The sequence below is a fragment of the Gymnoscopelus microlampas genome, assembly GCF_963454915.1.
Source record: "Gymnoscopelus microlampas genome assembly, chromosome: 1".
NCBI lineage: Eukaryota > Metazoa > Chordata > Actinopteri > Myctophiformes > Myctophidae > Gymnoscopelus > Gymnoscopelus microlampas.
This window is the reverse complement of record NC_139962.1, coordinates 65721569-65735591: the sequence shown is the minus strand read 5'-3', so window position 1 is coordinate 65735591 and position 14023 is coordinate 65721569.

The window sequence follows — 14023 nt, the reverse complement described above, 5'->3', positions numbered from 1 at the left end:
CATAAGGAAGGCCTTTGGGCTCATGTATTGTGGATTGGGCTTCTATTTGGCCACTTTTAACCAAGTCACACAGTCAGCAGCCACTTAGACTGTACTGGGAACAAGTTACAGTGAAACGTTACCGGGAACAAGTTACAGTGAAACGTCACCAAAGTGCTTCTCTCAGCCTGAAAAGGCTATTTTGACCAATGATTTTTTTAAGAAAATGAGTGTCAGTTTTGTCATAAGGAAGGCATTTGGGCCCATGTATAGTGCATTGGGATTCTTGTTGGGCACTTTTAGGTACAACACACAGTCACCAGCCACTCAGAATGTACTGGGAACAAGTTACAGCCAAATGTCACCAAAGTGCTTTTCTCAGCCTGAAAAGGCTATTTAGACCCATGATATTTTTAAGAAAGTGGGTGTCAGTTTAGTCATAAGGAAGGCCTTTGGGCTCATGTATTGTGGATTGGGCTTCTATTTGGCCACTTTTAACCAAGTCACACAGTCAGCAGCCACTTAGACTGTACTGGGAACAAGTTACAGTGAAACGTTACCGGGAACAAGTTACAGTGAAACGTCACCAAAGTGCTTCTCTCAGCCTGAAAAGGCTATTTTGACCAATGATTTTTTTAAGAAAATGAGTGTCAGTTTTGTCATAAGGAAGGCATTTGGGCCCATGTATAGTGCATTGGGATTCTTGTTGGGCACTTTTAGGTACAACACACAGTCACCAGCCACTCAGAATGTACTGGGAAAAAGTTACAGCCAAATGTCACCAAAGTGCTTCACTCAGCCTGGAAAGGCTATTTAGACCCATGATATTTTTAAGAAAGTGGGTGTCAGTTTAGTCATAAGGAAGGCCTTTGGGCTCATGTATTGTGGATTGGGCTTCTATTTGGCCACTTTTAGCCAAGTCACACAGTCAGCAGCCACTTAGACTGTACTGGGAACAAGTTACAGTTAAACGTCACCAAAGTGCTTCTCTCAGCCTGAAAAGGCTATTTTGACCAATGATCTTTTTAAGGAAATAAGTGTCAGTTTTGTCATAAGGAAGGCATTTGGGCCCATGTATAGTGCATTGGGATTCTATTTGGGCACTTTTAGGTACAACACACAGTCACCAGCCACTCAGAATGTACTGGGAACAAGTTACAGCCAAATGTCACCAACGTGCTTCACTCAGCCTGAAAAGGCTATTTAGACCCATGATATTTTTAAGAAAGTGGGTGTCAGTTTAGTCATAAGGAAGGCCTTTGGGCGCATGTATTGTGGATTGGGCTTTTATTTGGCCACTTTTAGCCAAGTCACACAGTCAGCTGCCACTTAGACTGTACTGGGAACAAGTTACAGTTAAACGTCACCAAAGTGCTTCTCTCAGCCTGAAAAGGCTATTTTGACCAATCATTTTTTAAAGAAAATGAGTGTCAGTTTTGTCATAAGGAAGGCATTTGGGCCCATGTAGAGTGCATTGGGATTCTTGTTGGGCACTTTTAGGTACAACACACAGTCACCAGCCACTCAGAATGTACTGGGAACAAGTTACAGCCAAATGTCACCAAAGTGCTTCACTCAGCCTGGAAAGGCTATTTAGACCCATGATATTTTTAAGAAAGTGGGTGTCAGTTTAGTCATAAGGAAGGCCTTTGGGCTCATGTATTGTGGATTGGGCTTCTATTTGGCCACTTTTAGCCAAGTCACACAGTCAGCAGCCACTTAGACTGTACTGGGAACAAGTTACAGTTAAACGTCACCAAAGTGCTTCTCTCAGCCTGAAAAGGCTATTTTGACCAATGATCTTTTTAAGAAAATAAGTGTCAGTTTTGTCATAAGGAAGGCATTTGGGCCCATGTATAGTGCATTGGGATTCTATTTGGGCACTTTTAGGTACAACACACAGTCACCAGCCACTCAGAATGTACTGGGAACAAGTTACAGCCAAATGTCACCAAAGTGCTTCACTCAGCCTGAAAAGGCTATTTAGACCCATGATATTTTTAAGAAAGTGGGTGTCAGTTTAGTCATAAGGAAGGCCTTTGGGATCATGTATTGTGGATTGGGCTTCTATTTGGCCACTTTTAGCCAAGTCACACAGTCAGCAGCCACTTAGACTGTACTTGGAACAAGTTACAGTTAAACGTCACCAAAGTGCTTCTCTCAACCTGAAAAGGCTATTTTGACCAATGATTTTTTTAAAGAAAATGAGTGTCAGTTTTGTCATAAGGAAGGCATTTGGGCCCATGTATAGTGCATTGGGAATCTATTTGGGCACTTTTAGGTACAACACACAGTCACCAGCCACTCAGAATGTACTGGGAACAAGTTACAGCCAAAAGTCACCAAAGTGCTTCTCTCAGCCTGAAAAGGCTATTTAGACCCATGATATTTTTAAGAAAGTGGGTGTCAGTTTAGTCATAAGGAAGGCCTTTGGGCTCATGTATTGTGGATTGGGCTTCTATTTGGCCACTTTTAACCAAGTCACACAGTCAGCAGCCACTTAGACTGTACTGGGAACAAGTTACAGTGAAACGTTACCGGGAACAAGTTACAGTGAAACGTCACCAAAGTGCTTCTCTCAGCCTGAAAAGGCTATTTTGACCAATGATTTTTTTAAGAAAATGAGTGTCAGTTTTGTCATAAGGAAGGCATTTGGGCCCATGTATAGTGCATTGGGATTCTTGTTGGGCACTTTTAGGTACAACACACAGTCACCAGCCACTCAGAATGTACTGGGAACAAGTTACAGCCAAATGTCACCAAAGTGCTTCACTAAGCCTGGAAAGGCTATTTAGACCAATGATATTTTTAAGAAAGTGGGTGTCAGTTTAGTCATAAGGAAGGCCTTTGGGCTCATGTATTGTGGATTGGGCTTCTATTTGGCCACTTTTAGCCAAGTCACACAGTCAGCAGCCACTTAGACTGTACTGGGAACAAGTTACAGTTAAACGTCACCAAAGTGCTTCTCTCAGCCTGAAAAGGCTATTTTGACCAATGATCTTTTTAAGAAAATAAGTGTCAGTTTTGTCATAAGGAAGGCATTTGGGCCCATGTATAGTGCATTGGGATTCTATTTGGGCACTTTTAGGTACAACACACAGTCACCAGCCACTCAGAATGTACTGGGAACAAGTTACAGCCAAATGTCACCAAAGTGCTTCACTCAGCCTGAAAAGGCTATTTAGACCCATGATATTTTTAAGAAAGTGGGTGTCAGTTTAGTCATAAGGAAGGCCTTTGGGATCATGTATTGTGGATTGGGCTTCTATTTGGCCACTTTTAGCCAAGTCACACAGTCAGCAGCCACTTAGACTGTACTTGGAACAAGTTACAGTTAAACGTCACCAAAGTGCTTCTCTCAGCCTGAAAAGGCTATTTTGACCAATGATTTTTTTAAAGAAAATGAGTGTCAGTTTTGTCATAAGGAAGGCATTTGGGCCCATATATAGTGCATTGGGAATCTATTTGGGCACTTTTAGGTACAACACACAGTCACCAGCCACTCAGAATGTACTGGGAACAAGTTACAGCCAAAAGTCACCAAAGTGCTTCTCTCAGCCTGAAAAGGCTATTTAGACCCATGATATTTTTAAGAAAGTGGGTGTCAGTTTAGTCATAAGGAAGGCCTTTGGGCTCATGTATTGTGGATTGGGCTTCTATTTGGCCACTTTTAACCAAGTCACACAGTCAGCAGCCACTTAGACTGTACTGGGAACAAGTTACAGTGAAACGTCACCAAAGTGCTTCTCTCAGCCTGAAAAGGCTATTTTGACCAATGATTTTTTTAAGAAAATGAGTGTCAGTTTTGTCATAAGGAAGGCATTTGGGCCCATGTAGAGTGCATTGGGATTCTATTTCGGCAATTTTAGGTACAACACACAGTCACCAGCCACTCAGAATGTACTGGGAACAAGTTACAGCCAAATGTCACCAAAGTGCTTTTCTCAGCCTGAAAAGGCTATTTAGACCCATGATATTTTTAAGAAAGTGGGTGTCAGTTTAGTCATAAGGAAGGCCTTTGGGCTCATGTATTGTGGATTGGGCTTCTATTTGGCCACTTTTAACCAAGTCACACAGTCAGCAGCCACTTAGACTGTACTGGGAACAAGTTACAGTGAAACGTTACCGGGAACAAGTTACAGTGAAACGTCACCAAAGTGCTTCTCTCAGCCTGAAAAGGCTATTTTGACCAATGATTTTCTTAAGAAAATGAGTGTCAGTTTTGTCATAAGGAAGGCATTTGGGCCCATGTATAGTGCATTGGGATTCTATTTGGGCACTTTTAGGTCCAACACACAGTCACCAGCCACTCAGAATGTACTGGGAACAAGTTACAGCCAAATGTCACCAAAGTGCTTCTCTCAGCCTGAAAAGGCTATTTAGACCCATGATATTTTTTAAGAAAGTGGGTGTCAGTTTACTCATAAGGAAGGCCTTTAGGCTCATGTATTGTGGATTGGGCTTCTATTTGGCCACTTTTAACCAAGTCACACAGTCAGCAGCCACTTAGACTGTACTGGGAACAAGTTACAGTTAAACGTCACCAAAGTGCTTCTCTCAGCCTGAAAAGGCTATTTTGACCAATGATTTTTTTTAAGAAAATGAGTGTCAGTTTTGTCATAAGGAAGGCATTTGGGCCCATGTAGAGTGCATTGGGATTCTATTTGGGCACTTTTAGGTACAACACACAGTCACCAGCCACTCAGAATGTACTGGGAACAAGTTACAGCTAAATGTCACCAAAGTGCTTTTCTCAGCCTGAAAAGGCTATTTAGACCCATGATATTTTTAAGAAAGTGGGTGTCAGTTTAGTCATAAGGAAGGCCTTTGGCCTCATGTATGGTGGATTGGGCTTCTATTTGGCCACTTTTAGCCAAGTCACACAGTCAGCAGCCACTTAGACTGTACTGGGAACAAGTTACAGTGAAACGTCACCAAAGTGCTTCTCTCAGCCTGAAAAGGCTATTTTGACCAATGATCTTTTTAAGAAAATGAGTGTCAGTTTTGTCATAAGGAAGGCATTTGGGCCCATGTATAGTGCATTGGGATTCTATTTGGGCACTTTTAGGTACAACACACAGTCACCAGCCACTCAGAATGTACTGGGAACAAGTTACAGCCAAATGTCACCAAAGTGCTTCACTCAGCCTGAAAAGGCTATTTAGACCCATGATATTTTTAAGAAATTGGGTGCCAGTTTAGTCATAAGGAAGGCCTTTGGGCGCATGTATTGTGGATTGGGCTTCTATTTGGCCACTTTTAGCCAAGTCACACAGTCAGCTGCCACTTAGACTGTACTGGGAACAAGTTACAGTTAAACGTCACCAAAGTGCTTCTCTCAGCCTGAAAAGGCTATTTTGACCAATGATTTTTTAAAGAAAATGAGTGTCAGTTTTGTCATAAGGAAGGCATTTGGGCCCATGTAGAGTGCATTGGGATTCTATTTGGGCACTTTTAGGTACAACACACATTTGACCAATGATTTTTTAATGAAAATGAGTGTCAGTTTTGTCATAAGGAAGGCATTTGGGCCCATGTAGAGTGCATTGGGATTCTATTTCGGCAATTTTAGGTACAACACACAGTCACCAGCCACTCAGAATGTACTGGGAACAAGTTACAGCCAAATGTCACCAAAGTGCTTTTCTCAGCCTGAAAAGGCTATTTAGACCCATGATATTTTTAAGAAAGTGGGTGTCAGTTTAGTCATAAGGAAGGCCTTTGGGCTCATGTATTGTGGATTGGGCTTCTATTTGGCCACTTTTAACCAAGTCACACAGTCAGCAGCCACTTAAACTGTACTGGGAACAAGTTACAGTGAAACGTTACCGGGAACAAGTTACAGTGAAACGTCACCAAAGTGCTTCTCTCAGCCTGAAAAGGCTATTTTGACCAATGATTTTCTTAAGAAAATGAGTGTCAGTTTTGTCATAAGGAAGGCATTTGGGCCCATGTATAGTGCATTGGGATTCTATTTGGGCACTTTTAGGTCCAACACACAGTCACCAGCCACTCAGAATGTACTGGGAACAAGTTACAGCCAAATGTCACCAAAGTGCTTCTCTCAGCCTGAAAAGGCTATTTAGACCCATGATATTTTTTAAGAAAGTGGGTGTCAGTTTACTCATAAGGAAGGCCTTTAGGCTCATGTATTGTGGATTGGGCTTCTATTTGGCCACTTTTAACCAAGTCACACAGTCAGCAGCCACTTAGACTGTACTGGGAACAAGTTACAGTTAAACGTCACCAAAGTGCTTCTCTCAGCCTGAAAAGGCTATTTTGACCAATGATTTTTTTAAAGAAAATGAGTGTCAGTTTTGTCATAAGGAAGGCATTTGGGCCCATGTATAGTGCATTGGGAATCTATTTGGGCACTTTTAGGTACAACACACAGTCACCAGCCACTCAGAATGTACTGGGAACAAGTTACAGCCAAATGTCACCAAAGTGCTTCTCTCAGCCTGAAAAGGCTATTTAGACCCATGATATTTTTAAGAAAGTGGGTGTCAGTTTAGTCATAAGGAAGGCCTTTGGGCTCATGTATTGTGGATTGGGCTTCTATTTGGCCACTTTTAACCAAGTCACACAGTCAGCAGCCACTTAGACTGTACTGGGAACAAGTTACAGTGAAACGTCACCAAAGTGCTTCTCTCAGCCTGAAAAGGCTATTTTGACCAATGATTTTTTTAAGAAAATGAGTGTCAGTTTTGTCATAAGGAAGGCATTTGGGCCCATGTAGAGTGCATTGGGATTCTATTTCGGCAATTTTAGGTACAACACACAGTCACCAGCCACTCAGAATGTACTGGGAACAAGTTACAGCCAAATGTCACCAAAGTGCTTTTCTCAGCCTGAAAAGGCTATTTAGACCCATGATATTTTTAAGAAAGTGGGTGTCAGTTTAGTCATAAGGAAGGCCTTTGGGCTCATGTATTGTGGATTGGGCTTCTATTTGGCCACTTTTAACCAAGTCACACAGTCAGCAGCCACTTAGACTGTACTGGGAACAAGTTACAGTGAAACGTTACCGGGAACAAGTTACAGTGAAACGTCACCAAAGTGCTTCTCTCAGCCTGAAAAGGCTATTTTGACCAATGATTTTCTTAAGAAAATGAGTGTCAGTTTTGTCATAAGGAAGGCATTTGGGCCCATGTATAGTGCATTGGGATTCTATTTGGGCACTTTTAGGTCCAACACACAGTCACCAGCCACTCAGAATGTACTGGGAACAAGTTACAGCCAAATGTCACCAAAGTGCTTCTCTCAGCCTGAAAAGGCTATTTAGACCCATGATATTTTTTAAGAAAGTGGGTGTCAGTTTACTCATAAGGAAGGCCTTTAGGCTCATGTATTGTGGATTGGGCTTCTATTTGGCCACTTTTAACCAAGTCACACAGTCAGCAGCCACTTAGACTGTACTGGGAACAAGTTACAGTTAAACGTCACCAAAGTGCTTCTCTCAGCCTGAAAAGGCTATTTTGACCAATGATTTTTTTTAAGAAAATGAGTGTCAGTTATGTCATAAGGAAGGCATTTGGGCCCATGTAGAGTGCATTGGGATTCTATTTGGGCACTTTTAGGTACAACACACAGTCACCAGCCACTCAGAATGTACTGGGAACAAGTTACAGCTAAATGTCACCAAAGTGCTTCTCTCAGCCTGAAAAGGCTATTTAGACCCATGATATTTTTAAGAAAGTGGGTGTCAGTTTAGTCATAAGGAAGGCCTTTGGCCTCATGTATTGTGGATTGGGCTTCTATTTGGCCACTTTTAGCCAAGTCACACAGTCAGCAGCCACTTAGACTGTACTGGGAACAAGTTACAGTGAAACGTCACCAAAGTGCTTCTCTCAGCCTGAAAAGGCTATTTTGACCAATGATTTTTTAAAGAAAATGAGTGTCAGTTTTGTCATAAGGAAGGCATTTGGGCCCATGTAGAGTGCATTGGGATTCTATTTGGGCACTTTTAACCAAGTCACACAGTCAGCAGCCACTTAGACTGTACTGGGAACAAGTTACAGTGAAACGTTACCGGGAACAAGTTACAGTGAAACGTCACCAAAGTGCTTCTCTCAGCCTGAAAAGGCTATTTTGACCAATGATTTTCTTAAGAAAATGAGTGTCAGTTTTGTCATAAGGAAGGCATTTGGGCCCATGTATAGTGCATTGGGATTCTATTTGGGCACTTTTAGGTCCAACACACAGTCACCAGCCACTCAGAATGTACTGGGAACAAGTTACAGCCAAATGTCACCAAAGTGCTTCTCTCAGCCTGAAAAGGCTATTTAGACCCATGATATTTTTTAAGAAAGTGGGTGTCAGTTTACTCATAAGGAAGGCCTTTAGGCTCATGTATTGTGGATTGGGCTTCTATTTGGCCACTTTTAACCAAGTCACACAGTCAGCAGCCACTTAGACTGTACTGGGAACAAGTTACAGTTAAACGTCACCAAAGTGCTTCTCTCAGCCTGAAAAGGCTATTTTGACCAATGATCTTTTTAAGAAAATAAGTGTCAGTTTTGTCATAAGGAAGGCATTTGGGCCCATGTATAGTGCATTGGGCTTCTATTTGGCCACTTTTAACCAAGTCACACAGTCAGCAGCCACTTAGACTGTACTGGGAACAAGTTACAGTGAAACGTTACCGGGAACAAGTTACAGTGAAACGTCACCAAAGTGCTTCTCTCAGCCTGAAAAGGCTATTTTGACCAATGATTTTTTTAAGAAAATGAGTGTCAGTTTTGTCATAAGGAAGGCATTTGGGCCCATGTATAGTGCATTGGGATTCTTGTTGGGCACTTTTAGGTACAACACACAGTCACCAGCCACTCAGAATGTACTGGGAACAAGTTACAGCCAAATGTCACCAAAGTGCTTCACTCAGCCTGGAAAGGCTATTTAGACCAATGATATTTTTAAGAAAGTGGGTGTCAGTTTAGTCATAAGGAAGGCCTTTGGGCTCATGTATTGTGGATTGGGCTTCTATTTGGCCACTTTTAGCCAAGTCACACAGTCAGCAGCCACTTAGACTGTACTGGGAACAAGTTACAGTGAAACGTTACCGGGAACAAGTTACAGTGAAACGTCACCAAAGTGCTTCTCTCAGCCTGAAAAGGCTATTTTGACCAATGATTTTCTTAAGAAAATGAGTGTCAGTTTTGTCATAAGGAAGGCATTTGGGCCCATGTATAGTGCATTGGGAATCTATTTGGGCACTTTTAGGTACAACACACAGTCACCAGCCACTCAGAATGTACTGGGAACAAGTTACAGCCAAAAGTCACCAAAGTGCTTCTCTCAGCCTGAAAAGGCTATTTAGACCCATGATATTTTTAAGAAAGTGGGTGTTAGTTTAGTCATAAGGAAGGCCTTTGGGCTCATGTATTGTGGATTGGGCTTCTATTTGGCCACTTTTAACCAAGTCACACAGTCAGCAGCCACTTAGACTGTACTGGGAACAAGTTACAGTGAAACGTTACCGGGAACAAGTTACAGTGAAACGTCACCAAAGTGCTTCTCTCAGCCTGAAAAGGCTATTTTGACCAATGATTTTTTTAAGAAAATGAGTGTCAGTTTTGTCATAAGGAAGGCATTTGGGCCCATGTATAGTGCATTGGGATTCTTGTTGGGCACTTTTAGGTACAACACACAGTCACCAGCCACTCAGAATGTACTGGGAACAAGTTACAGCCAAATGTCACCAAAGTGCTTCACTCAGCCTGGAAAGGCTATTTAGACCAATGATATTTTTAAGAAAGTGGGTGTCAGTTTAGTCATAAGGAAGGCCTTTGGGCTCATGTATTGTGGATTGGGCTTCTATTTGGCCACTTTTAGCCAAGTCACACAGTCAGCAGCCACTTAGACTGTACTGGGAACAAGTTACAGTTAAACGTCACCAAAGTGCTTCTCTCAGCCTGAAAAGGCTATTTTGACCAATGATCTTTTTAAGAAAATAAGTGTCAGTTTTGTCATAAGGAAGGCATTTGGGCCCATGTATAGTGCATTGGGATTCTATTTGGGCACTTTTAGGTACAACACACAGTCACCAGCCACTCAGAATGTACTGGGAACAAGTTACAGCCAAATGTCACCAAAGTGCTTCACTCAGCCTGAAAAGGCTATTTAGACCCATGATATTTTTAAGAAAGTGGGTGTCAGTTTAGTCATAAGGAAGGCCTTTGGCCTCATGTATGGTGGATTGGGCTTCTATTTGGCCACTTTTAGCCAAGTCACACAGTCAGCAGCCACTTAGACTGTACTGGGAACAAGTTACAGTGAAACGTCACCAAAGTGCTTCTCTCAGCCTGAAAAGGCTATTTTGACCAATGATCTTTTTAAGAAAATGAGTGTCAGTTTTGTCATAAGGAAGGCATTTGGGCCCATGTATAGTGCATTGGGATTCTATTTGGGCACTTTTAGGTACAACACACAGTCACCAGCCACTCAGAATGTACTGGGAACAAGTTACAGCCAAATGTCACCAAAGTGCTTCACTCAGCCTGAAAAGGCTATTTAGACCCATGATATTTTTAAGAAATTGGGTGCCAGTTTAGTCATAAGGAAGGCCTTTGGGCGCATGTATTGTGGATTGGGCTTCTATTTGGCCACTTTTAGCCAAGTCACACAGTCAGCTGCCACTTAGACTGTACTGGGAACAAGTTACAGTTAAACGTCACCAAAGTGCTTCTCTCAGCCTGAAAAGGCTATTTTGACCAATGATTTTTTAAAGAAAATGAGTGTCAGTTTTGTCATAAGGAAGGCATTTGGGCCCATGTAGAGTGCATTGGGATTCTATTTGGGCACTTTTAGGTACAACACACATTTGACCAATGATTTTTTAATGAAAATGAGTGTCAGTTTTGTCATAAGGAAGGCATTTGGGCCCATGTAGAGTGCATTGGGATTCTATTTCGGCAATTTTAGGTACAACACACAGTCACCAGCCACTCAGAATGTACTGGGAACAAGTTACAGCCAAATGTCACCAAAGTGCTTTTCTCAGCCTGAAAAGGCTATTTAGACCCATGATATTTTTAAGAAAGTGGGTGTCAGTTTAGTCATAAGGAAGGCCTTTGGGCTCATGTATTGTGGATTGGGCTTCTATTTGGCCACTTTTAACCAAGTCACACAGTCAGCAGCCACTTAAACTGTACTGGGAACAAGTTACAGTGAAACGTTACCGGGAACAAGTTACAGTGAAACGTCACCAAAGTGCTTCTCTCAGCCTGAAAAGGCTATTTTGACCAATGATTTTCTTAAGAAAATGAGTGTCAGTTTTGTCATAAGGAAGGCATTTGGGCCCATGTATAGTGCATTGGGATTCTATTTGGGCACTTTTAGGTCCAACACACAGTCACCAGCCACTCAGAATGTACTGGGAACAAGTTACAGCCAAATGTCACCAAAGTGCTTCTCTCAGCCTGAAAAGGCTATTTAGACCCATGATATTTTTTAAGAAAGTGGGTGTCAGTTTACTCATAAGGAAGGCCTTTAGGCTCATGTATTGTGGATTGGGCTTCTATTTGGCCACTTTTAACCAAGTCACACAGTCAGCAGCCACTTAGACTGTACTGGGAACAAGTTACAGTTAAACGTCACCAAAGTGCTTCTCTCAGCCTGAAAAGGCTATTTTGACCAATGATTTTTTTTAAGAAAATGAGTGTCAGTTATGTCATAAGGAAGGCATTTGGGCCCATGTAGAGTGCATTGGGATTCTATTTGGGCACTTTTAGGTACAACACACAGTCACCAGCCACTCAGAATGTACTGGGAACAAGTTACAGCTAAATGTCACCAAAGTGCTTCTCTCAGCCTGAAAAGGCTATTTAGACCCATGATATTTTTAAGAAAGTGGGTGTCAGTTTAGTCATAAGGAAGGCCTTTGGCCTCATGTATTGTGGATTGGGCTTCTATTTGGCCACTTTTAGCCAAGTCACACAGTCAGCAGCCACTTAGACTGTACTGGGAACAAGTTACAGTGAAACGTCACCAAAGTGCTTCTCTCAGCCTGAAAAGGCTATTTTGACCAATGATTTTTTAAAGAAAATGAGTGTCAGTTTTGTCATAAGGAAGGCATTTGGGCCCATGTAGAGTGCATTGGGATTCTATTTGGGCACTTTTAACCAAGTCACACAGTCAGCAGCCACTTAGACTGTACTGGGAACAAGTTACAGTGAAACGTTACCGGGAACAAGTTACAGTGAAACGTCACCAAAGTGCTTCTCTCAGCCTGAAAAGGCTATTTTGACCAATGATTTTCTTAAGAAAATGAGTGTCAGTTTTGTCATAAGGGAGGCATTTGGGCCCATGTATAGTGCATTGGGATTCTATTTGGGCACTTTTAGGTCCAACACACAGTCACCAGCCACTCAGAATGTACTGGGAACAAGTTACAGCCAAATGTCACCAAAGTGCTTCTCTCAGCCTGAAAAGGCTATTTAGACCCATGATATTTTTTAAGAAAGTGGGTGTCAGTTTACTCATAAGGAAGGCCTTTAGGCTCATGTATTGTGGATTGGGCTTCTATTTGGCCACTTTTAACCAAGTCACACAGTCAGCAGCCACTTAGACTGTACTGGGAACAAGTTACAGTTAAACGTCACCAAAGTGCTTCTCTCAGCCTGAAAAGGCTATTTTGACCAATGATCTTTTTAAGAAAATAAGTGTCAGTTTTGTCATAAGGAAGGCATTTGGGCCCATGTATAGTGCATTGGGCTTCTATTTGGCCACTTTTAACCAAGTCACACAGTCAGCAGCCACTTAGACTGTACTGGGAACAAGTTACAGTGAAACGTTACCGGGAACAAGTTACAGTGAAACGTCACCAAAGTGCTTCTCTCAGCCTGAAAAGGCTATTTTGACCAATGATTTTTTTAAGAAAATGAGTGTCAGTTTTGTCATAAGGAAGGCATTTGGGCCCATGTATAGTGCATTGGGATTCTTGTTGGGCACTTTTAGGTACAACACACAGTCACCAGCCACTCAGAATGTACTGGGAACAAGTTACAGCCAAATGTCACCAAAGTGCTTCACTCAGCCTGGAAAGGCTATTTAGACCAATGATATTTTTAAGAAAGTGGGTGTCAGTTTAGTCATAAGGAAGGCCTTTGGGCTCATGTATTGTGGATTGGGCTTCTATTTGGCCACTTTTAGCCAAGTCACACAGTCAGCAGCCACTTAGACTGTACTGGGAACAAGTTACAGTGAAACGTTACCGGGAACAAGTTACAGTGAAACGTCACCAAAGTGCTTCTCTCAGCCTGAAAAGGCTATTTTGACCAATGATTTTCTTAAGAAAATGAGTGTCAGTTTTGTCATAAGGAAGGCATTTGGGCCCATGTATAGTGCATTGGGAATCTATTTGGGCACTTTTAGGTACAACACACAGTCACCAGCCACTCAGAATGTACTGGGAACAAGTTACAGCCAAAAGTCACCAAAGTGCTTCTCTCAGCCTGAAAAGGCTATTTAGACCCATGATATTTTTAAGAAAGTGGGTGTTAGTTTAGTCATAAGGAAGGCCTTTGGGCTCATGTATTGTGGATTGGGCTTCTATTTGGCCACTTTTAACCAAGTCACACAGTCAGCAGCCACTTAGACTGTACTGGGAACAAGTTACAGTGAAACGTTACCGGGAACAAGTTACAGTGAAACGTCACCAAAGTGCTTCTCTCAGCCTGAAAAGGCTATTTTGACCAATGATTTTTTTAAGAAAATGAGTGTCAGTTTTGTCATAAGGAAGGCATTTGGGCCCATGTATAGTGCATTGGGATTCTTGTTGGGCACTTTTAGGTACAACACACAGTCACCAGCCACTCAGAATGTACTGGGAACAAGTTACAGCCAAATGTCACCAAAGTGCTTCACTCAGCCTGGAAAGGCTATTTAGACCAATGATATTTTTAAGAAAGTGGGTGTCAGTTTAGTCATAAGGAAGGCCTTTGGGCTCATGTATTGTGGATTGGGCTTCTATTTGGCCACTTTTAGCCAAGTCACACAGTCAGCAGCCACTTAGACTGTACTGGGAACAAGTTACAGTTAAACG